Below are 23,604 nucleotides of genomic sequence, written 5' to 3' on the forward strand. Positions count from 1 at the left end.
CAGATGGGACAGCCAGAGCAGAAGCCTGGGGAAAGATGGGCTCATAGCAGCAGCACACCAGGATGGATGGAGATGTGGAGAGGGATGCACAAGATGGGGGCCAGGCTCTCCGGGGTTTTGTTCCATCTGCAGGCAGTCAAGGAAGCTTTTAAACAGGGACACACACGTCAGCAGGTCAGGCTGGGGACAGTTTTGGGTGCAGAGCTGGAGGCACTCAGGTGGGGGAGACAGAACAGGCAGGAGGGTGCAGAAGAGATACAGCCCAGGGGGGTGGGACTGTGAGGCTCTGACAATGACGCCCCCTTCATCTTTCAGGACGGAAAGAGCCATAGGCAAACAGGGAGGGTGAGCAGAGAGAAAAGAACACCATTGAGGCTGGCTCTGGGACAAGGGCGAAGCAGGCAAAGGCCACAAAAAGGGCTTTGGCAGGAGGAAACAAAATGCACAATGGGGAGCCCTGGAAAGGAGCCCACAGTTACCCAGAGAGCACCCAAGAAAGAGGTGGAGATGTAGAAAGACCCAGGGAGTCTTTCTAGTGGGGGAGGCGGTGCAGGGCTGCTCTGCAGCATGAAGCCTGGCCCTGGTCCTAGAGCCATTCTGCACAGAGAGACACAGCACAGTGTTCCCTTCCTCTGGATGGGGCATTGTGGTGCCCATGACCCGAATCACACTCAGCTGTGTGTCTGTGGTTCCCTTAGGACGAGAAGGACCAGAAAACCATGTTACTCATGCCTGCATCTGCCCACTTACCACAGTGCCTAGAACAAATTAAGCACTTACTATCCACATGTGATGGACTAATAGTAAATCAAGCTTTCCAGTCCTGGCCATATGACAGCAGAGTGGCAGGATAGAAAACGCTGGCTGTAACCTGTGCCTGTGTTCTTAGCGATGAGGGCGTGGGCAGGGCAAGATGGCAGGGACAGGGAAGGGGCTGCAGAGGAACACAAGGTGGAAGGCCTGGGGAGGTGCTGCCACATGGGCAGGCCACGTCACAGTGGAAGGACATGAAGTGACGGACTAGAAAGTGGTAATAAGAACAGAGCTGTTTGTTGAAGTGGCACTGGGACTGCCAGAAAGGGCGAATGTTTACAACCTTGAAGAGCCGCAGAGAGCAGACAGCAGTGGTTCAGAAGGGAAATGCTTCCTGGCCTCACCTGGGATGGGAGATAAGACTCCCACAGCCTACTTCACAGCTGTGCTATGTGATGAGATCACGTCTGCAAAGACTCAACAGCTTAGAGGAAGATACGATATAAGACCACATCTTTGTGGGATCACCCTGGAGCTTTTGGCGACCATTAAAAAAATGTGCCAATTGGGGCCAACTCTAACCGCAAGCCTTTCCATCAGCACTAACCGTTCAATTGCTTTGTCTGAAACGTGACAAACGCTCTGTCTCCTGCAGGGTGAATCACCAGCCTGTGCTTGTTAACCCAGTACCTGCTGACTGCCAAGGAAGGGACACCTCCAGGACAGGCTAGGTCGATGTGGATGTTCTCAAACTCTCTCCCTGTTTACAAAGCACCCACTACTCAAGATGTGCATGTTTATTGTGCTTCAAATCTAGGAACTCAAGTAAGAAAACTCTGCAAGGAGACCACAAGTGAAGACTCATGTTCAGAGGGGAGTTTCAAGTCATAAAAGTGAACCGCACTCATGAGCCAGCTTGTTTATAAATAAACCCTTCAAATAACCCATGTTGACTGACGCTTGCCCTTGTTATCTGTCCATCAATGCTTCTTTAACAAGAAATACATTAACTCTCAGAAGATGCTACTATACATATACATAGAGCTATGATTTAAATGCTGAAGGAAATGGGAACCCACTTCTAAATCCATCAGAAATACATGACCTCTGGGCTCAAAGTACATGCAGAATCACAGAGTGAAGCACAGAGTCTGGGGAATGGCAAGAGGTCAGAGCCAGGAGGCGGGAGGAGTGTGTCAAGGATGTGCAGCTGAAGCCAGCCTAGGAGCTTGGCCACTTCGTTTCTAAGAGTGTGTGGAGACCAAGCTGGATGTGGTGGTCATGCCTGTAATCCCAGCACTTTGGGAGATTGAGGTGGGAAGACTACTTGAGCCCAGGAGTTTGAAACCAACCTGGGCAACACAGCGAGACCCCATCTCTACAAAAAAATAGCTGGGTGTTGGTGGTGCATGCCTGTACTCCCAGCTACTCAAGAGGCTGAGGCAGGAGGATTGCTTGAGCCCAGGAAGTAGGGCAGGCTGGGCAACAAAGTAAGACTGTGTCTCAAAAAAGAAAAAAAATAAAAAATAAAAATTTTTTTTAAAAAAAGAATGTATAAAGATTGCCTTTTAAGAGTCTTTATCTAGAACTGTAGGTGGCTATTCCAAAAGATGGCAGGTTGGCACAGTGGTCCAGGGAGCAGAGATGGAGGCCATGCGCCTGGGTTCACCCCTCCCCTCTTCCACTTAGCAGCTGTGGTACCTTCAGCAAGTGGTTTCCCTACCCTGAGTGCCTGTTTCCTCATCTGGGAAATAAGGCTAACAGGTTGCTCTTGGGACTAAAGGAGATAATGTCACGTTTCGGCATCAGCATGATCTAAGGGTTAGCTGTTACAGTTCCCAAAGGTATCTTATGTGTTTCTGGGAAAAAACATAAAAACTGTAATTGTAGATTTTGTGCATGTTTGACATTTATGACTCTAAGGTTTTACTGTGTATTCTTCTTATAATAATTATAGAAAGAAGTGTAGTGAGTTCTTTTCACCAAGCCTCAACAGACACCTCCAATCTCGTGCAGCTTACCTCAGGGTGCTGTGTAAACATCAGCCACGTCTATGCCAAGATGTGGAAAGGCTGGGCAGCCCTGCCCCAAAGCAAGGATGAAGCTGCAAGTCAACTGAAGGCAAGGACAGCTCAGGTATGTGTTCTGGTATCTAGTGTGTAGAAAGTGATCGCAGGTATTTGTTCAATGAATGAGTGAGTGACTAAATTAGACTGACATAGGATACAGGAAATGAGGACAGAGCTACAAGCAGGGAGTGAGAAGACACTGCCTGTTCCACTGGGCAGGCTGTCCTGGTGTGTGGAAGACGGAGCTAAAGCACCCAGCAGAGATGCACCGAGGCACAGGATAAAGGGAATTTCAAATCAACATTAACAGCAGCAGCAACTTCCAACTTTTACTCCTTTATCTAGTTTGCACATGTGCCATTCTTCAGGAGAGCCTCTTCTACAGAAGCTCACAAAATCTTAATGCCTTTGAACTTGTGTGTCATGCCCTATTTACCAATTACTAATTATTTACAGAGTCATGTGATAGGCTAACAAGACTTTGATGACTTTGTGTCACCTAGCCACATACAACAAGAAAATCCTACACACACTAAATTTTTCTCCTAAAACACTCAAGAAAGTTTAATTTAGGATTGTTTAATGTCTCATAGAAAAAAAAGATGCTAATCCATTGAACTTGTTTACCATAAATGGAGCCTTCTCTTATAGACAGTTATCAAGGCTGGAGTTGAAGCCATCATATTAGCACCAGATTTGGCAGAAGATACCTGTGACGTTCAACACTTGCTTCATTAGTGACCACTCCATGCCACCTGCTGCAATAGTAAGATGCTCAATGTGTGCAAAACCCCATCTCCTGCGTCTAACTCACCTGTACTCTCAGTCCTGCCAACCTTGTAAGCATCTCAATTTTGAGATTTCTTTCACATCTCACATCGTCCAGAAGAATTTTTTTTCTACCTACATTAGAGTAGTAGAAGATTCTTTTTTTTTGTTTTTGTTTTTTCTGAGACAGAGTCTCATTCTGTCCTCCAGGCTAGAGTACAATGTCATGATCTTGGCTCACTGAAACCCTCTTCTCCCAGGTTCAAGCAATTCTCCTGCCTCAGCTTGCTGAATAGCTGGGATTACGGGCATGCACCACCGTACCTGGCTAAATTTTGTATTTTTAGTAGAGACAGGGTTTTGCCATGTTGGCCAGCCTGGTCCGAATTCCTGATCTCAGGTGATCCACCTGCCTCAGCCTCCCAAGCTGCTGGGATTATAGGTGTGAGCCACTGCACCTGGCCTGGTAGAAGATTTGGGATACTTTGAAGGGAGAACTGATATTATTATTCACAATCCACATCAAATTCAGCAAAACCTAACATGGCATAAACTCTATGACTCACAGTTTGGGGAGCCACAATGGTTACAAAATAAGAGTCTGATGGGCTCTTACCCGGAGCCCTTATCTGCTACCCTGTGGGCTGTTCTTGCAGATTCATATACATTAAATGAAAAATTCTTTTGTCAGACTTGCTGCAGAATAGAAGCTAGTAGGGCTAAATACTACTGCATCAAGGATACCCTGGGGGCCTGGCAGCCTCATCTCTTCTGGACAGCAGTCACATGCACTGCAGTGGGCTGTCCTCAGCTTGGGGTGGTGGACCTGGACCAGACAGAAGGAATTCTTTCCACTCCATTAAAGCAGAGCTCCTCAACAAGTTTTCTGCCTCATGGCTAAAACAGAGAGACTGGGGAGGGATAAAAAAGGGCAAGATAAACCGAGATTTCAAACTTCACTGGTTTCCTGCTGCTACTGACAACTCTTGTAAAACTCCACTTCAGGTGTGTGAATTACATATTAATAAAGCAGTTTTGAACATCTGTACCTTAGGTATCTTTCCCAAATATTTCTCCTCTTACATTTTGTCAACAAATTGGTATTCACTTACAACTGAATCTAACACTATGAAGCCTGGAAATGTGAGGTTTGCCCACATGCTGTCTGATATAGAAAGGACTGCAAAAGAGCCACGTAACAAAACGTCGAGGTGGCTGAGGTGTCGGGCACCTCAGGCTCTGCCAGGATCTCGAGGCAGTTCCTCTCAATTTCAAGGACCGCATCCCAGCTCCAAGGCTCCCCATTGGATGGTCCAGGCCTCTGTTGCAGGTACACCATTATGATCTCCTCTGCTGTCCCTTGGGGAAGCTGGCCTCACCCAGTGCTCCAGCCAGGCAGACCAGCATGGGCTCCTGACACACGCTCTACTCTCCTGGCGTGGTCCCCCTCTAGTGGGTATAGGGCCTACAAGGATGGGTGGGAACCAGAAGACATTCCTTCAATCTACCACTAGCTCTTAGCAAGGTAGGAGCTGGACTCACAATGCCTAAGCAGCAGAAGTATTTCACGTGCATTGCCCTGTGAATGCAAGTAATTTAAATGCAGTGACAATTATTATGTATGAGGGAAGGAATTTCCTATGAAGATCCTTCCCCTCAGCCCTTCCTGGTAAGGAAACATTTTTCAAGCCTTAGCAAAACCATATCCTAAAGTTTTAACATTCCAGCTATGAGGTTTGGCTAAAAAAGCAGAAATGAAGTGCTCTGGCCCTGTCGTGTCTTCGTGGCCTTCTGTCTGTCTGTGTCTGCCTGTCTCTCAGGCTTCCTCAGGTAACTTTCACTTCAGTCGTAGCTCATGCTTGTAATCCTAGTGCTTTGGGGAGGCGGAGGCAGGATTGCTTGAGGTCAGGAGTTCAAGACCAGCCTGGGCAAGACCCCCCCCCCGCAATCTCTGTAAAAAGTAAGAAAATTAGCTGGGCATGGTGGTGGGTGCCTGTAGTTCTAGTTTCTCAGGAGACTGAGGCAGGAGAAACACTTGAACCTGGGAGGCAGAGGCAAAAGTGAGCTGAGATCATGCCACTGTACTCCAGCCTAGGGGACAGAGCAAGAGAGCCTGTCTCAAAAGAAGGGAGGGAGGGAGAGAGGGAGGGAGGGAGGGAGGAAGGAAGGAAGGAAGGAAGGAAGGAGGGAAGGAGGGAAGGAGGGGATGAGGCGGAGAAGAGGAAGAGTTGGCTGGGAGAGAAGGCTGCCTCATCTCTGGCAAGATCCTAAGCTTCCTTGGAGGATTGCATGTGGGCTGGTCTTCAAAAAACCCCCAACCCAAATCCCTAGATTTTTTGACCAGGACATAGGAGCAGAGGAGCTGGGATTTCCAGAGTGTTTCAACCCCACCCCCACGGAAAGGCGCCTGGAAGAATGAAGCCCCTCTGGGCCCAGAGCTCCTCTAGAGGCCCCACTGCTGTGTGCCCCTCCCATGTCCAGCGATGTTGGGCAGGCGGGTCCCCATGACCCTGTCCTCACTGGACAAGGCAGGGCGGGGCCGACAACCTTGGCTGGTGGGGCAGAGCACCATAAGCTTGTCCACGCAGTAACCTCGTCCACGTGGGGTGGGGGCCACAGCGACCTCGTGCACATGCGCGGGGTGGGGGCCTTGGCGACTTTTTCCACAACCTTGTCCACATGAGACAGGGGTCCTAGAGACCTTGTGCATGCAGGGCGGGGGTCCTAGTAACCTTGTCCACTACCTTGTCCACACGGGGTTGGAGCCCTGGCAATCTTGTTCACGGAGAACTGGGGCCCCTCCTCAACACTGTCCACGCAAGGCATGGCCCTGACGACCTTGGGCAGATGCAGCACGCGCTGCATGCGAGCCAACTGTGGCTGGAAAACAAGTGGAGGACCAATGGAAGAAGTGGCCTTTGGAGTTTAAATGTCTGCGTGCAAGAAGAAAATGAGTTGTCACCTCGAATGGATGCAGCAGCAGCTCTAGCCCCTGCAGCGACCTCCTCCGGTAGCTGGTGGTGCTGCACCTTGGTACACCAGAAACGTGCACAGAGGACACCTGCTCCTCGCACACAGGCATAAACATACAACTTTTTAAAAGTAACTTATGGGAAATGAATGAAGAAGAAATTTGGCATAATGTTTTGTTTTTGTTTTATATATTTTTAAGGGCTATGGTAATCTCCTTATTGTTCCAGTTTTAGTATACGTGTTGCGCCACAGAAGTGAGCAGGTTTTTTTTGACAGGGTCTTGCTTTGTCGCCCAGGCTGGAGTGCAGTGGCTCAATCACGGATCACTGCAGTCTGGCCCTGCTGGGCTTCAGCAATCCTCTCATTTCAGCCTCCTGTAGGTGGGAGCCAGAATGCTTGGCTGATTTTTTTTAAAAAGTTTTTTGTAGAGATGGGTTCTCACTGTTACCCAGGCTGGTCTCCAACTCCAGAGCTCAAGCCATCCTCCCGCCTCAGCCTCCTAAAATGCTAAGATTACAGGCATGAGCCAGGACACCTGGCCTTCAGCCTGGACAATGTGAGGAAACCCCATCTCTACTAAAAATACAAAAAAAATTTTAAAAATTAGCTGGGCGTGGCAGCATACACCAATACAGCCCTGGCTACTTGGGAGGCTCAGGCAGGAGAATCGCTTGAACCTAGGAGGTAGAGGTTGCAGTGAGCTGAGATCATGCCACTGCACTACAGCACTGGCAACAGGGCAAGTCTCCATCTCAAACAAACAAACAAACAAACAAAAAAAGAAACATTGATAAAGAGCACTTTATAACTACTGTTCGCACCAAAATAAAATCAATAATTAGAAAGATAAGTGAGCTAGTGAAACTATTCTCGGTCATGTATAAACCAAAAATATTCAGGGGTGATATTTATTAGTATCAAAAGTTATTACATTTTTTGTACCCTGATTTAATAATTTTATTTCTTGAAATTTATCCTCAGGATGAAATAATTCATTTTTGAAAAACTGATTTCCATAATGATTATCTGTCAGATTTAGGTATATCAGCCCCTCAAATAGGAAAGTGTGGGATGGGAGTTAGAGGTCACATGGCCATTACTAAACAACAATTTTAATTAATATAGTCCCTAGAATATACTTACCACAGCCAGAAATAATACCTTTTACAACTACAACTCAAACAAATCTACCACTGCTCTAGATGCTAAGTATGTAGCAGTAACAAAATAGGCAACTTTCAGTAGTGTTAACATGTAAAAATGCTGATTGTATAGAATGTTGTGTCTTTTAGTAACTAGGTATACAAATCAGTTACGGCTATGAACAACGGATTGATTAGAACATGGCAAAAATTAAAGTATGACTTAACTTTATGTTGAAAGAGCAATGGTTTCTAAAGAGAACATGACAATAAGATGCTTACATGTATATCAAACTCCATAACAAAACTACCTATACTATCTAGCTGCATAATTGTGGACAGATCACAAAAATTCTCCAGATCCCAATTGTGCCCAATAAAATGGCAAGATAAGAATATATGAGCTAATCCCAAAGTTCCTTTTAACTGTAAAATTCCAGCATTTTGAAGGATGTTTGCTAAAAAAAGACTTGACCTTTGTCACAATTGAAATAGGTGAACAGAGGTAAAGCACATTCCACAGAAACTTAATATACCACAAATTCCCTGTGTATACACACACACACACACACACACACACACACACACTGAATAGTTTCAGGGGTCCTGGATCCTCTATTTCTATTCATGTGTCCCTAACAGTGCTACCAAACAATTGGCACTAATAGTTTCTCCCATCCCTGTATATACAGGGAGCAGCTCTCAATACGAAGTGAAATCTACTTCCCTTCCCCTTGAATATTGGCTGGCCCATGATTTGCTCTATCAGTGGAATGAAGCAGAAATGCTGCTGTGCCAGTTCTGAGCCTTGCCCTCAAGAAACCTGCTGCTTCCATTTTTACTCCTCAGATCCCACCATGGCTGGAGACAGATTCAGTCAACTGTGCCACAGTTTCAACCCATGAGTGAGGCCCTCTTGGGTGTTCGGCCCCAGCTGAATTCCCAGTGGGATGAGCTACATGGAAACCCAGGAGACACCACACAGAGCAGAACTGCCCAGCTAAGCATAGCCAAGCCCACAGAGCCATAGGAAATAATAAGCCATTATTTTTAAGTCACTAAAATTCTGGGATGGTTGGTTACACAACAGTAGATAATTGACTCTACTTTGTTCTCTGCTGTGTATAATCTGGACAAATAGACCCATAATTAATTATCTTTTTAAAAATTAATTACCTCTTTTTCTGAGACAGGGTCTCACTCCTGTTGCCCAGGCTGGAGTGCAGTGGTGTGAAAACAGCTTACTGTAGCCTTGACTTCCCAAGCTCAGGTGATTCTCCCACTTCAATCTCCACAGTAGCTGGGACTACAGGCAGGCACCACCATACCCAGCTAATTTTTTGTTATTTTTTTAGTAGAGCTGGGGTTTCATCACATTGCCAAGGATGGTCTGGAACTCCTGAGCTCAAGCAATTTGCCTGCCTTAGCCTCCCAAAGTGCTGGGATTACAGGAGTCAGCCATGGTGCCTAGCTTTTTAAAATTTGTGATTTATTTTTTAGAGACAGGGTCTTGCTCTGTCACCCAGGCTGAAGTACAGTGGTGGAATCAAAGCTCTCTCCAGCCTCTAACTCCTGGGCTCAAACTTCCCACCTTGGCCTCCCAAGAAGCTATGATTACAGGTGCAGGCAACCATACCCAGCTAACTTTATTTTTTAATTTCTTTTTTATTTTTAGATACAGCATCTCACTATATTGTCCAGGGTAGTCTCAAACTCCTGGCCTCAAGCAATCCTCCCTACCTCAGCCTCCCAAAGTACTGGTATTACAAGCATGAGCCACTGCACCTGGTCTGTAATCCCATAAACATTTATGATATTAGCAGCAATTGAGTCTATTTGGTCAAAATTCTTTAAGAATTTAAATTTTGAATGGTTTGGTCTCCTCAGCTTTTGACCAAATAGATTCAATTGCTGCTAATATCATAAAGTTTTCTGAAAAGTTAAATTTTCTGGCCAGGTGCGGTGGCTTAGGCCTGTAATCCCAGCAGTTTGGGAGGCCAAGCCGGGTGGATCACGAGGTTAGGAGTTTGAGACCAGCCTGGCCAATATAGTGAAACCCTGTCACTACTAAAAATATAAAAATTAGCCAGGCATGGTGGTACATGCCCATAGTCCCAGCTACTTGGGAGGCTGAGGCAGGTGAATTGCTTGAACCTGGGAGGCAGAAGTTGTGGTGAGCCGAGATTATATCATTGCACTCCAGCCTGGGCAACAGAGCAAGACTCCCTCCATCTCAAAAAAAGAAGTTAAATTTTCAAATAGGTAAGATGACAATTATTAACACAAAGATTTAACAACAGGCTTAGAAATAATATTTCTCCAAAAAATGAGATTACTGTCCCATTATTGATTGCTGGTGTGATCAGTGAACTTTGAGATCCTAAATAAATATATATTTTTAAATTTATTATTATTTTTGAGAGGGGTCTTGCTCAGAGTTCAGGCTGGAGTGCAGTAGAGCAATCTCTGGTCACTGCAAACCCTCCCCAGACCCAAATGATCCTCCTACCTCAGCCTCCCAAGTAGCTGGGACTACAGGCATACCAACACACCAACCTAATTTTTGTCTTTTTCTTTTTTCTTCAAAGACAGAATCTTGCTCTGTCACCCAGGCTGGAGTGCAGTGATGCAACCTTGGCTCAATGCAACCTCCACCTCCTGGGTTCAAGCAATCCTCCTGCCTCGGCCTCTCAAGTAGCTGGGATTACAGGTGCACGTCACCACATCCAGCTAATTTTTATCTTTTTGGTAGAGACACGGTTTCACCATGTTACCCACACTGGTCTCAAACTCCTGGGCTCAAGCAATCTGTGTACCTCGGCCTCCCAAAGTGCTGGGATTATGGACGTGAGCCACTGTGCCTGGCCAGGAGTGTCTTTTTAAATAATCTTACATCTTTTAAGGCCCCAAAGTAAATATTTGGTTGGGTTAATATTTTACTATAAAATTACTTTTACTAATGGTTAATGTTTAAATGCTTTTGTTCTTAAAGTGTGCTAAACTCTTTCTTATGGCTACTATTACTAGGTCAAATCTCTCTGTGAGAAAAACATACTCAAATTTTAAAAAAATAAAATACATACAAAGAAACTTAAAAAATGAATATAACATACAGAAGAATATAACATTCAAGAGCACCTAAAAATGCTTCTGTAATGGTGGCCAGGCATGGTGGCTCACGCCTGTAATCCCAGCACTTTGAAAGGAGGCCAAGGCCGATGTATCACCTGAGGTCAGGAGTTTGAGACCAGCTTGACCAATGTGGTGAAACCCTGTCTCTTCTAAAAATACAAAATTAGCCAGGCGTGGTGGGGCATGCCTGTAATTTCAACTACGTGGGAGGGTGAAGCAGGAGAATCACTTGAACCTGGGAGGCAGAGGTTGCAGTGAGCCGAGATCGTGCCATTGCATTCTAGCCTGGGCAACGAGTGAAACTCTGTCTCAAAAAAAAAGCTTCTGTAATGGAGGGGAGAATCAACCTTTAACACTATACATCCTGTTCAGTCCTAGTGTTTTCTAAAGCAGCATTACTGGGCACCAACCAGCACACGTGTGTGTCGGCATGAACCTGTGTGTGCACACAGCATGCTGTTCTGAGCGCAGGAAACCAGCACCGCAGTGGGTTTCCTGGCCCCCTGCTTCCAACCCGGCAGGCACGCATCTACTTTGGCAGGAAGCGCTTTGCGTCCATGGGGCTATCCAACAGTATCTGGATCTAAGCGGGTCTGAGAGCCAAGCCCAATGTGAGATTACACAAGAGCTTCACGAGGAAGGATTTTCTCTGTCTCCTTCCAAAACCTATGCCCACCCAGACATTCCTGTTTTTAAGGAGGACAGCAGGTACACTAAAATTTGGTTTGTACAAGTCACCAGGAAAATAAGTAATTACGCAAAATTCATAGCTGGAGTCATCGTGTGCCAGGCCATGAGCATGACACCAAGGGACAGAGACCAGCTCCAGCGTTATGAATGCTTGGGAAAAGCAGCATAGCCAGGAAGTTCTCAGCGGACAGCACTGGAATGGGGTACTCCATGGGAAGGACCACGTTGGTCCCACAGAAGATGCAATTCTAGGAAAATTCTGGGAATCATCAGTCAAGAGGGCTTGGTGTCACAAGTGGGCAGAGGCCAATGTTTTCCCAACACAAAAGGCAACCAAACACTAAGTTAGAGAGATACCCACTTTAAAATGTGGTCAGATGGAGGGCAGGGCTGGCGCTGGGGCTGGTGTAGGACTCAAAAGGAGGCCCAACAAACTGTATGGTGGGCAGAAAAGACTGCACAGAGAAAATGGAGAATGAAAATCATTAGACCTGGACAGAGTGTGGTGTAAGCCAGAGGGATGCTGGGGCCCAGAGCTGGCCTCTGGCCCTCCTGCTGGGCAGGGCTCATGCTGGTCAGGGCTGCACTGACCCAGGTAGAAATGGGGCTTTCTCTGCCTTCCAAGGTAGGTTCAGGTCCAGGGTCAAGAAAGGGCTTGCCAAGTTCATGTGCAAGCTTCACTCTGAACTTTCAGTGTTTTTTCTGACAAAAAGAGTGGTAAACTATGGGTTAAGACAAAGCCCTGTCTGCTGGACCTCTAGCAGCAGAATTAAGGAAGGAATTAATTGGGGGTTTAATTCACACTCTTGCTGGGAACACTACCTTAGTAGGAAAAAGGTCTTCATAAAGGAAAGGAAAATCTGTAATCCCAGAACTTTGGGAGGCCAAGGCAGGAGGATCACTTGAGGCCAGGAGTTGGAGGTTGCAGTGAGCTATGATTGTGCCACTGCACTCCAGCCTGGGTGACAGAGTGAGATCCCTATGCTATTACAAAAAAACAACAACAAAAAAAACAAGGGATTCAGTTTCTGCCTCAGCTTACGACGTGTGAGGGAGAAAAATCATAGCAGGCAAGGTGGTAGGCCAGGGCCCAAGAGAGGCTGGGACAGCTGTCATTAGTGAGCAGAGAAAGACCAGGCCCATGACACACATGCAGCTCTCACAGGTGGCCTCCCCTCAGCCCTAGTTTCCAGCACCCAAAGTGCACATCCCTGAAAAAAAGCAAGTGGACAGACAGCTTGGCTCTACGGAGACTTGTTGTGCCACCTAAGTTACGTACTATGATGAGACTGAGTTTATAACGGACTGACTTGTGCCATAACTGAGCATTAAAAGTTAGCCAAAAAATAAGCCAGAGTCCTCAGAGCTGAAGCATGAACAGCTTAAATATGACTCTGGAAGAGCAGACTTCTGTTTGGGCTCCAAGCCACTCCTGGCCCCTACAGTTAAGTAGGCTAAATATGTGTGAAGATGCTGCTCTTCACTTCCAGACAAAGGCTGCCTGGAAACTTCTGCTGTTGTCTCCATCAAAAAGAACCACTCACTCGACAACAGCACATAGGCCTGCCTCACCACATACACCTGTCTCCGACTGTGGGGCTTTAGGAGAGTACCTGTGTGTGTTTGTGACTTTTTAAGAGAGTAGCTGTACATGTTTGGGACTCTGGGGCTCTCCATGCCTCCCATGGCTTGCACTGCTGGGGACCAGCAGCCCGTGAGTACCCAGGGAAGCGGGGACATTTGGATGCAGACTGAACAGAGCTTGCTTCCCTGTGGTTATTTGTAAAATGCTGTCAAGTAGGTTGGAAGATCTGGCAAATTATAGCTTCACCAAAAAAGAAAGATAGTAATCTGCTACTTTCACAAAGTGTCCTCAAAAGAGTCACTGACAAGGTGATTTGGTAAAGTACGCAAATATTTTAGTTATGAAGTGTGGTAGCAAAAACTGAAATCCCCTGGCTATGCAGTTTTTATGTATTTTTCTGAAAAAGTTACAGTATGACTTTGAAATAGATACATATTATGGGTTTAATTTGAATTTTAGTTTATTTATTTATTTATTTTTGAAACAGAATGTCGCTCCGACCTTGGCTCACTGCAACTTCTGCCTCCCGGGTTCAAGCAATTCTCCTGCCTCAGCCTCCCGACTGGCTGGGACTACAGGCGCGTGCCACAACACCCAGCTAATTTTTGTATTTTTAGTAGAGACGGGGTTTCACCATGTTGGCCAGGATGGTCTTGATCTCTTGACCTCGTGATCTGCCCACCTTGGCCTCCCAAAATGCTGGGATTACAGGCATAAGCCACCACACCTGGCCTATGGGTTTCATTTTTAAGTCATATTTACAAAGGCTCAGAATCTCTGTAACAAGTTTCCATTTTCCAACAATGCTTTAAAATTCAACCATTTTGTTTAAAACTTGGCGGTTACCATATCAGTTAGAATTTATTTTGTTATTTATGTTTTTGACAGTGGAATGTCAGGACAGGCATCATCCATACTGATGATAAAGTAGCAGGCTTTTTCTTTCTAAAAGCTAAAAATTGTGTCTACAGATGACAGCCTGTTTTCCAGGAACTGAGGCTGAGCCAATAATCAGGTTTCTTCCAGTCAAAGCCAAGGGTAAGAAAAGGGATAGTTGTAGGTAATATGCTTTTTTTTTTTTTGAGACAGAGTCTTGCTCTGTTGCTCCAGGCTGGAGTGCAGTGGCGCAATCTCGGCTCACTAGAGCCTCCACCCCCTGGGTTCAAGTGATCCTCCTGCCTCAGCCTCCTGAGTAGCTGGGATTACAGGCATGCATTATCACACCAACTAATTTTTGTATTTTTAGTAGAGACAGTTTTGCCATGTTGCCCAGACTGGTCTCGAACTCCTGACCTCAAGTGATCCACCAGCCTCGGCCTCCCAAAGTGTTGGGATTACAGGTGTAAGCCACTGTGCCCAGCCCTGACTTCTGTTTTAAAAGGCCCACTCTTGTTCCACCATGTGAAGCCAGGTGTAAGCGGAGAAGTGGGTGAGAAGCTGACAGGCCAGTGGGATACCACAGAGGTGCGGTGGTGCTGGAGGGTTGCATCGCCAGCTACCGTGGGACAGACACTAGGGCGCTGCATCCACAGATGGGTGGCTCACCAAGGACTCCTGCTGGGGTTCTCAGGAGGTGTCCCCTGCTCTCACAGGACCTCTTTGGCCCCTGCCGCTACAGACTACAGCCTGAGGGGGGTCTCCTCAGTGGGTAGGGGTGGCCCGCTGGGGGTGTTGGTAGAATGACTTCACACTGAGACAGAAACAGCCAGGAACCATGCATGTGGTCCCTTCTTCTCATAATAACTCTAAATGTAGGTATTTATGTTTCACCAAACCAGGAAACTGGGGCTCAGAGACGTAATCATTTCCCAAGTTCATACAGGCAGTGGTAAAGTCTGCATTCAAAACTTAAATAGTCACAAGAAGTCCAATATCATTAGCAATCACAGAACTTCATTTTACAAAACAAGGGAGCATTTCACACCCATTAGATTGACAAATACTTTAAATGTCTGACACTAGCACATGTTGGCAAAGTTAGAGAGAGATTGTATTTTGATAAACTGAGAAAAGATATGTAAATTGGTACAATCACATAGGAGAATACTTTGAACATATCTAGTAAAGTAAAAGATGCTGAAATCCTACAACCAGGATTCCACTTCCACCCTCTAGGTAAGTTCCCCACCTATGCCAGAGGAGACAGGAAGAATACTCAATGCCCTTCTGTCTGTAGTGGAAAACTAGAAACTATCTAAATACCGATCACCAGGAAAGTGGATAGATAAGCAGTGGTATAATTACACAGCACAACACAGTTCAGCAATTAAGACAAATCAGAGCCTCATCTATCAACATGAATAAATCACAAAAACATAATGAATTTTAAAAAGCACATTGCAAAATCACGTTGTATAGAGTTCTAACAGTAAAACAAAGGCCAGGGTTGTTTGTCCCATAGCTTTCGCTATTTCTTCACAGTCCTGCCCCCTTGTCCTGCCAGCTTTTTGGGCCAGAAACTGAGCTCACATTCACTGTGTCTGGTAAGTAAAAACTGCTCAGTCACACGTGGTCAGTGATGAATGAATGAATGAACCAACAGGCGAACGAATAAATGAAGAAACAAATGTGCAAGTCACAGCTCATTCGTGCCTTGGCTCCCCCACCACGTGGTCAGCTCTTAGAAGGCAGGAGCAAACATGCTGCTATCTGATGCCTTGGAGCCCTCTGCAAAGTGCTGAACAAGCATCTCTCCCTGACACCTTCTCTCCTCCCCTCTCCTCTCCTCTCAGAAGCTCTGCAGAAACTGTTCCTGCAAATTGATTCCAATTTGCTGCTGGATCATTAGTCTCAGACGATTCCTACTCCTGGGGCCAGCAAGTCAAGTCTGGGAATTTATACTTATCCTAAGGGCAAGCTAAAACAATTAACAGACTGTTAAGTAAAAACACAACAACAGCCAGGCACAGTGGCTCACACCTGTAATCCCAGCACTTTGAGAGGCTGAGGCGGGCAGATCACAAGGTCAAAAGATCAAGACCGTCCTGGTTAACATAGTGAAACACTGTCCCTACTAAAAATACAAAAATTAGCTGGGTGTGATGGCACACACCTGTAGTCCCAACTACTTGGGAGGCTGAGACAGGAAAATTGCTTGAACCCAGGAGCTGAAGGTTGCAGTGAGCTGAGATCGCTCCACTGCACTCCAACCTGGTGACAGGGTGAAACTCTGCCTCAAAAAAAAATGTAGGTAACAAACACATATATGTGGAACTTCCAGGTATATGTGGTATATTAGCCACACCAAATCACTCTTATTATTCTTAATTTTTCATCATAACTATGCCACAATCACAGTATAAAAAGGAATTTCAATACCTCTTAAAGTACAGAAACTAGATGGAGGAACAGCTGCTACCTCCACACAGCAGAGGACAATACAGTAAATGCATACTGTGAGCCCACAGTGCTGTGAGGATGAGGTGTAGGTGGAAAAAGGAGCCTCCCTGGAGGTCTATATGAGATCGCCTGGGTTCTTAGGTATCCCCAGGCCCCCAACCCAACACCAAATCAGACTACAGTGCAGTGAGGGCAGATAGCACAGAAATAACACAGAAGGGCAGGACGCAGTGGCTCACACCTGTTATCCCAGCACTTAGGGAGGCCAAGGCAGGGGGATTGCCTGAGGTCAGGAGTTCAATATCCGCTTGGCCAACATGGTGAAACCTCGTCTGAACTGGGTGTGGTGGGGTGCGCCTGTAATCCCAGCTACTCAGGAGGCTGAGGCACCAGAATTGCTTGAATCTGGGAGGCAGAGGTCGCAGTGAGCCAAGATCACACCACTGCACTCCAGCGTGACAGAGCCAGACTGTCTTAAAAAGAAAAAAATCCACAAAGGAATAACACAGAGGGTTAAGTGAGCATGGATGTACTAAATCAACCACAGGTTTCAACCCTCCTTCCCTGCCAACAGCCACATACCCTGCGGATCTGAAGATCTCCTCTGGCAAAAACGGAAGGGCCCCAGGGACAAGTTTCCAGACCCAGACACTGGTGGGTGCTCAGTGAAGCCTGCAGCCTCCACCTGGTCACCCTACAGGAAAGCCCCGGCTCTACAGGCCCTATGCTATAGTTCTTCCAGTCAGCTTTCAGTACATCATTCCCAAACATATACAGCCAAGACTGCTGAATATTCAAGAAAGTATCCAAACAAAGCCAGAACAAACAAACAAACAAATCAAACAGTACATTTAACATGACTGTGTTTTCATTAAATTACAGCATTAAAAAAACCACTGTCAAAAGACATTGTGAACTCTGGAAGAGCTAATCCCTCAAGACCCGCAACTAACTGGGCCTTAACTCAGATTAGAACCAAGTGGCCATTTGCTGACTAGAAGTCACACACGTATTTTGAATTCCTGAAAAACCCACACCTCTGCTTAACTTTGCCAGTTTCATAGCTGCCGGTTCCTGTTTACCCTGCCTGAAGCAATCAATAAGCTGTGACTTACATTGACCAATCAGAGCTCAGCAAACATCAGCCAATCGGAACTAAGCAAGTTTGACTCCTTCATTTGCATTCGTGAACCTGAGTGAGAACCTGGACAGAAACTATAAAACACAAACTCTCCTTAGATTCTCTGGAATGCACCTTCAGTTTCCACTGAAGACTGCATCTCCCTGGTTTGCAAACTGCTCACTGGAGTAAAGTCTCTTTACTCTAAATTCCTTTCCAGAAAACTTTTGTTCATATATATATATATCAACATGGTAATGGTAGCTACCTCACAGTGATGGTGACATGATTTTTGTAGAAATACATGCCAATTAACCATCAAATTATCTTATATCAGGACCATGGCCCTTCCTACCTCTTCTTATCTCTTTCTTGGCTGCTATTCTGAAATATCTGCTTTTCCTCACTTGTCCTGTATCAAAGACTGAAACTGGCTTCTAAAGAAGGTGAGTATGTATCAAGAAAGTTGGGATCCATAGGTCCTCTCTGCCCCATCCACGAGCCTTAGATATCCATGAAATCTGGACTCTGATACTTTGCTGCAAATGATCTAGATGTGTATTTCTCATGCCAGGAAACTTGTATTTTTAAACTGGTCACTGTATCCACAAGTGGCAGAGAGCTAGTAAACTAAAAAGCAGAAAATATACTTTATAGCTTCTCAGGTCCAACAGCAGATTCTTTGAGAAAATGGTAATTTTGCATGGCTGCGTGACACCATGTGATGGATGACTGAACAGTGTTCTCATTACATGCTATTGGTGGAGACTTTGCCTTGGCCTAGGAATTTAAAAAATCTATTCTGCTTCTTTCCTGACTCTGGAAAATATGGGGGAAACACCAGCTGGCTGTTGTAGACGTAACAGAGTTAAAAAAATGACAGAATGTATTAATACAGTCATGTATTCCTTAAATATGGGGATATGTTTTGAGAAATTCGTCATTAGGTGATTTTGTTGTTGTGTGAACATCATCGAGTGTACTTACACAAACCCAGAGGCTACAGCCTACTCCACACTACTAGTAGGCTAGATGGTATAGCATATTGTTCCTGGCTACAAACCTGTCCATAAGTCCTCATTTAACATCGTCATTATGTTCTTAGAAACCTGCAACTTTAAGCAAAATGATGTCTGACAAAACCAATTTTACCGTACAGAGGGAGAATGTGCAAACTCCACACAGTGGCCCTGGCCAGGAATCAATTTTTCTTTTTTGAGACAGAGTTTCGCTCTTGTTACCCAGACTGGAGTGCAATGGCGCGATCTCGGCCCACCGCAACCTCCGCCTTCTGGGTTCAAGCAATTCTCCTGCCTCAGCCTCCTGAGTAGCTGGGACTACAGGCGTGCACCACCATGCCCAGCTAATTTTTGTATTTTTAGTAGAGATGGGGTTTCACCTTGTTGACCAGGATCGTCTCGATCTCTTGACCTCATGATCCACCCTCCTCGGCCTCCCAAAGTGCTGGGATTATAGGTGTGAGCCACTGTGCCCGTCCAGGAATCAATTTTTTTTCTCGTCAATGTTATAACAAAATGATCTTAAAATGAAACCATATTATTCAAACACTTGCTGCAAGGCCTGAGACTGTACTGAATATTGTAGGCAACTGTAACAGAATAGTGTTTCTGTATCTAAATATCTGTAAACGTAGAAAAGATAAAGTAAAAATACCATATATAAAAGGTTTTTTAAAATGTATGTCTATATAAGACACTTAACATGAATGGAGTCTGTGGGACTCGAAGTTGTGGTGAGTCAGTGAGAGAGTGGTGAGGGAATGTCAAGGCCTAGGACATTACTGGATACTTTATAAGACTGGCAGCACCCAGCGCTGTAGGTTTGTTTACACCAACATCACCACACGTGCATGAGTATAAGCTGGGCTATTAAAGTCACTACCCAAAGTTACAAAGATAACATGGATGAAAGAAGGGAGGTTAGGAGGTGGGAAGAGAAAATGCTCCAAGTACTTGTATCTATTGCAAAGCAACTAGTTAAGGTACTGATAACATTTCCAAGTCAGTGACATCACAGTCTCTGCTGCAGTATTTCCTTCAGTCAGAACCGGTGCAGAGGAATACTAAGCAGGGTGAGGCTCTGTTCTAGGCACTGGGGACGCAGTGGTGACAGAGCAGAAGAACATCCCCGTGCTCACGGGCGTGCCACCCTGGTGCTGGGGTACGTCCTGTATGTGAAAGTTCTTGTGTGTTTGCCTGCTTGGGTGACTTGGACCCGTCCGCTGCGGTGACTGTGAAGCAGGCTGCCTCCTGGGTTACCAACAGCTGCTAACCAGAGTTACAGCCTTGCATGTTCCGCCCAATCGGACCTGACAGTTGTCCTGGCTCGGTGCCTGTTCTGGCTCGATGCCTAATAATAATCTCATTTCTTGAACTATGACTAATGTTCATGAAGGAATACTAATGATTATACATTATAAAAGTAAAAATTAGTGTTTACTGATTCCAAAGTCCATGGAAAAAGTCCAATTTTCTGTAGACAAGATCCAAACGGCCAGAAAAGGCAATGGTAAGGTTACTTGGAAGGCTGCACTCAGCAAGGTAGAAAGTCCTGGACTTTGTTTGAAGGGCTTGACAGAGTTCCATGTTATCTACATCCCTTTCCCATTTATGTTGGAATGTTCTCTTTATTTACTCTCTGAAATGTCCTTTTTCTTGTCCTCCCATTAAATTTGTACAGATTATTTAAAAATAAAATTAGGCTGGGCAGAGTGGCTCATGCCTGCAATCCCAGCACTTAAGGAGCCTGAGGCAGGAGGATCACTTGAGGCCTGGAGTTTGAGGCCATCCTGGGCAACACAGCAAGACCCCGTCTCTACAAACAAATTTAAAAAGGAATTAGCCAGGTGTGACCACACATGCCTGTGGTCCCAGCTACTCAAGAGGCTAAGATGGGAGGATTGCTTGAGCCCAGGAGGTTGAGGCTACAGTGGGCTACAATTGTACCACTGTACTCCACCTGGGGCAACAGAGCCAGACCCCCAACTCTAAAACAAAAGAAGAAGAAAGGGAGAGAAAAAGAGGGAAGGAAGGAAGTAATGGAAGGAGGGAGGAAGGGAGATTAGAATGCCAAAACATGTAGGAAAAACAGATGAAAGTACTCTTAAAAACAATAAGGAGAGGGTAATATGAGTCGGGGGAAGGGGAAAAGGTGCACAGGCCTCAAACTCCCAGGTCACCCCAGATGGAAGAAGGGGCTCTCCCAAACCCAAGGCCTTTCCTTCTTGTTCTCCCACAGATGACAGCAAACCAGGGGGGACGATTAGCAATGCAGCCACCCACTCACTCAGGCCAAACCACATCTCAGTACAGAGACACAGGAGCCAAAGACAGCCCTGACATTCAGGGTCAACAAACCAAAGGACCCACTCCTCACTGCCACTGTGGTTTGGCTTAGCTGATACTAAAGTATGAATAAAGCACAGCCTTGGCTAAGGAACTGCCATAAAGGAAGTATTTCTGAGTGAAATGTATATGCTAGATCGCACTTTTTAGAAAACTACACACCGGGAAGGTTTTTACGGCAATGCTGAGGATGGATGCCAGGAGGACTCGAGAAGGAACAATGCTGCCCATCCACACAGCAACTGAAACAAGCTCTGCTGATTTCACTGAAGTGGAAAAATCTGTTTATGCAGCCAGCACGGCTGCCATCACTTAAAGTCCAATGTGAGCAACAAAAATAAACATCATAGGGCCAAGGAAAAAAGAAATATGATACCTTTAAAAAAAAAAAAGAATGTTTGTTGAGTGGTTTAAGTTTACAGATTCAACCAAATGAAAACTCCTTTCTCAAAATTCACAAATACCATGCAACATTCTTTTTCCAGCTGGGATGATTTAAACTATTCTAAGAGCTTGTCTGTTTTATGACAAGTTAGTTTTGAAAAGAGGCACTGACAGCGTGTTTGCTGGCAAGTTGATGAGCCTCAACTGTGAACTCCGGGAGGGCAGGCCAGGCCTAGTGTGCTCACCGCAGTATCCCTGGGGTCCAATACAGGGCCTGGCAACCCTGGCACTCACATATGGGCTGAGACAATGACTAACACTGATTCAGAATTCCTCCTGAGTGTCCCATGTACAATGTTCCAGGGAAACTGTATAACTCTCTTGGTCCAGTAATATTTAGATTCCTACTGAAATGAACTATCCTGCACTTGGCCATGAATGGTTAGATACACATTTCCTTACTCTTCTTCCATCATTAAGTCTTTTGTTCTGAAGGGTTCTGCCATCAGCCTCTGGCAGTGCAGATCCAGGTCACTGCAGGCATGAAGGGACAGCCAGCAGGAAGGTGGCCAGGCTGGCAAGGGCTACCCCTGGTGTGAGTGGGTTATGGGCTGTTTTGTTGTGACTGTCGGCGCACACTCCAGATACAGGAAGGACCAGGAACCTAGTGGGGACTGGACATCATACTCACTTGTGGCACAATTTCTGTGGTGTATTCAAAGACATGTCCAATACATAGTTAAGAACAGCTATAATAATCCAATAAATAGTTAAGAACAGAATAATCATCCATACTGCACACACTGATTCACCACAAAACCCAAGGAAAACTTACTCATAAACTTGTCATAAGAAGATAAACAAAATAACTTGGCTTCACTAATGCCCAACTTTTAAGTTTCCTAGGTAGTTGTTTTAAATAGGATTTAGGGAATTGTCAAAAATTAATTTGATTTTTTTTCACAACCAGCAGTTTGCAAAAAGCTCCATTTACCTCTTTATATCAGTTCATCCTTTATTTTTAATTTATTTATTCATTTATTTTTGAGATGGAGTCTCACTCCGTTGCCCAGGCTGGAAGGCAATGGCACGATCTTGGATCACTGCAACCTCCACCTCCCAGGTTCAAACAATTCTCTCACCTTAGCCTCTAGAACAGCTGGGATTACAGGCACCTGTCACCATGCCTGGCTAATTTTTATGTTTTTGTAGAGAGGAGGTTTCACCATGTTGGCCAGGCTGGTCTTTAACTCCTGACATCAAGTGATCTGCCCACCTTGGCCTCTCAAAGTGCTGGGATTACAGGCGTGAAGCACCACGCCTGGCCTGTTTTTACTTTTTTGAGACGGACTCTCTGTCACCCAGGCTGTGATCTCAGATCATTGCAACCTCCGCCTCCCAGGTTCAAGCAATTCTCCCTCAGCCTCCCGAGTAGCTGGGATTATAAGCGCATACCACCATGCCTAATTTTTGTAATTTTAGTAGAGGCAGGGTTTCACCGTGTTGGCCAAGCTGGTCTCAAACTCCTGACCTCAAGTGATCTGTCTGCCTTGGCCTCCCAAAGTGCTGAGATTACAGGTATAAGCCACCATGCTTGGGCAGTTAATTCCTTTAAAAATGGCCAGAAAGCTCTTTAAGAGACCAGATATGAAATTTCTTATTCATCCCAGCCAACCCCCAGGAAACAGCAGCAATCTGCTGCAAATACTCAGGCACCTAAAGCAGCTCTGAGGTGACCCAGAGCAAAAACCAAGTGCTTCTCCAAGCCAAAATCAGGAGACTGATTTGTTAATTTCACATTGTGAAATTCGCCAGAAAACCTCTAACTTATAAAACTCCACAGAATACCTGAAACTAACTCTCTTTATCACCGGCAGAGTGCTTAACTACCTGTGTTGTTCCTGTTAAGTTCAGTTTCCTAAAGACAAGGAAAACCAACTTGCCTGATCTGTGGCCATCTGTTCTTAGATGTAAGAGGAATTATGGCACCAAATCACTTATGAGAAAAAACATTCGTAACATCTCCCACAGAGGAAAACATGGCAGAACTGGAAACAAATTCTTATTTGTTAGTGCTTCTCATCCAGATTTCTAAGGACTGGGAAGCATCCCAGTGGTTACAGGAGGTGACCAGCCATGAACAATGTGCCTGAAACTTGAAAGGCAGCTGACACAGTGAAATAAAATGGAGAATGGCCATCATCATCCACCTGTGCAGAAAAAGTTAGCATTCTATCTAGAGCTATGTTTTATTGGTGTTTGGTAGGGTTTTGTTTTTTTTTTT

At 45.4% G+C, this 23,604-nt stretch overlaps 1 protein-coding gene across 3 annotated transcripts in view; it reads right to left on the reverse strand.

The window, feature by feature from the left end:
- Positions 1-23,604, reverse strand: part of LATS2 (large tumor suppressor kinase 2) — a 93,116-nt gene that overhangs the window by 20,910 nt on the left and 48,602 nt on the right. The window lies entirely within an intron of this gene.

This window comes from Callithrix jacchus, chromosome 5 (assembly GCF_049354715.1).
Source record: "Callithrix jacchus isolate 240 chromosome 5, calJac240_pri, whole genome shotgun sequence".
In the NCBI taxonomy this organism is placed as follows: domain Eukaryota; kingdom Metazoa; phylum Chordata; class Mammalia; order Primates; family Cebidae; genus Callithrix; species Callithrix jacchus.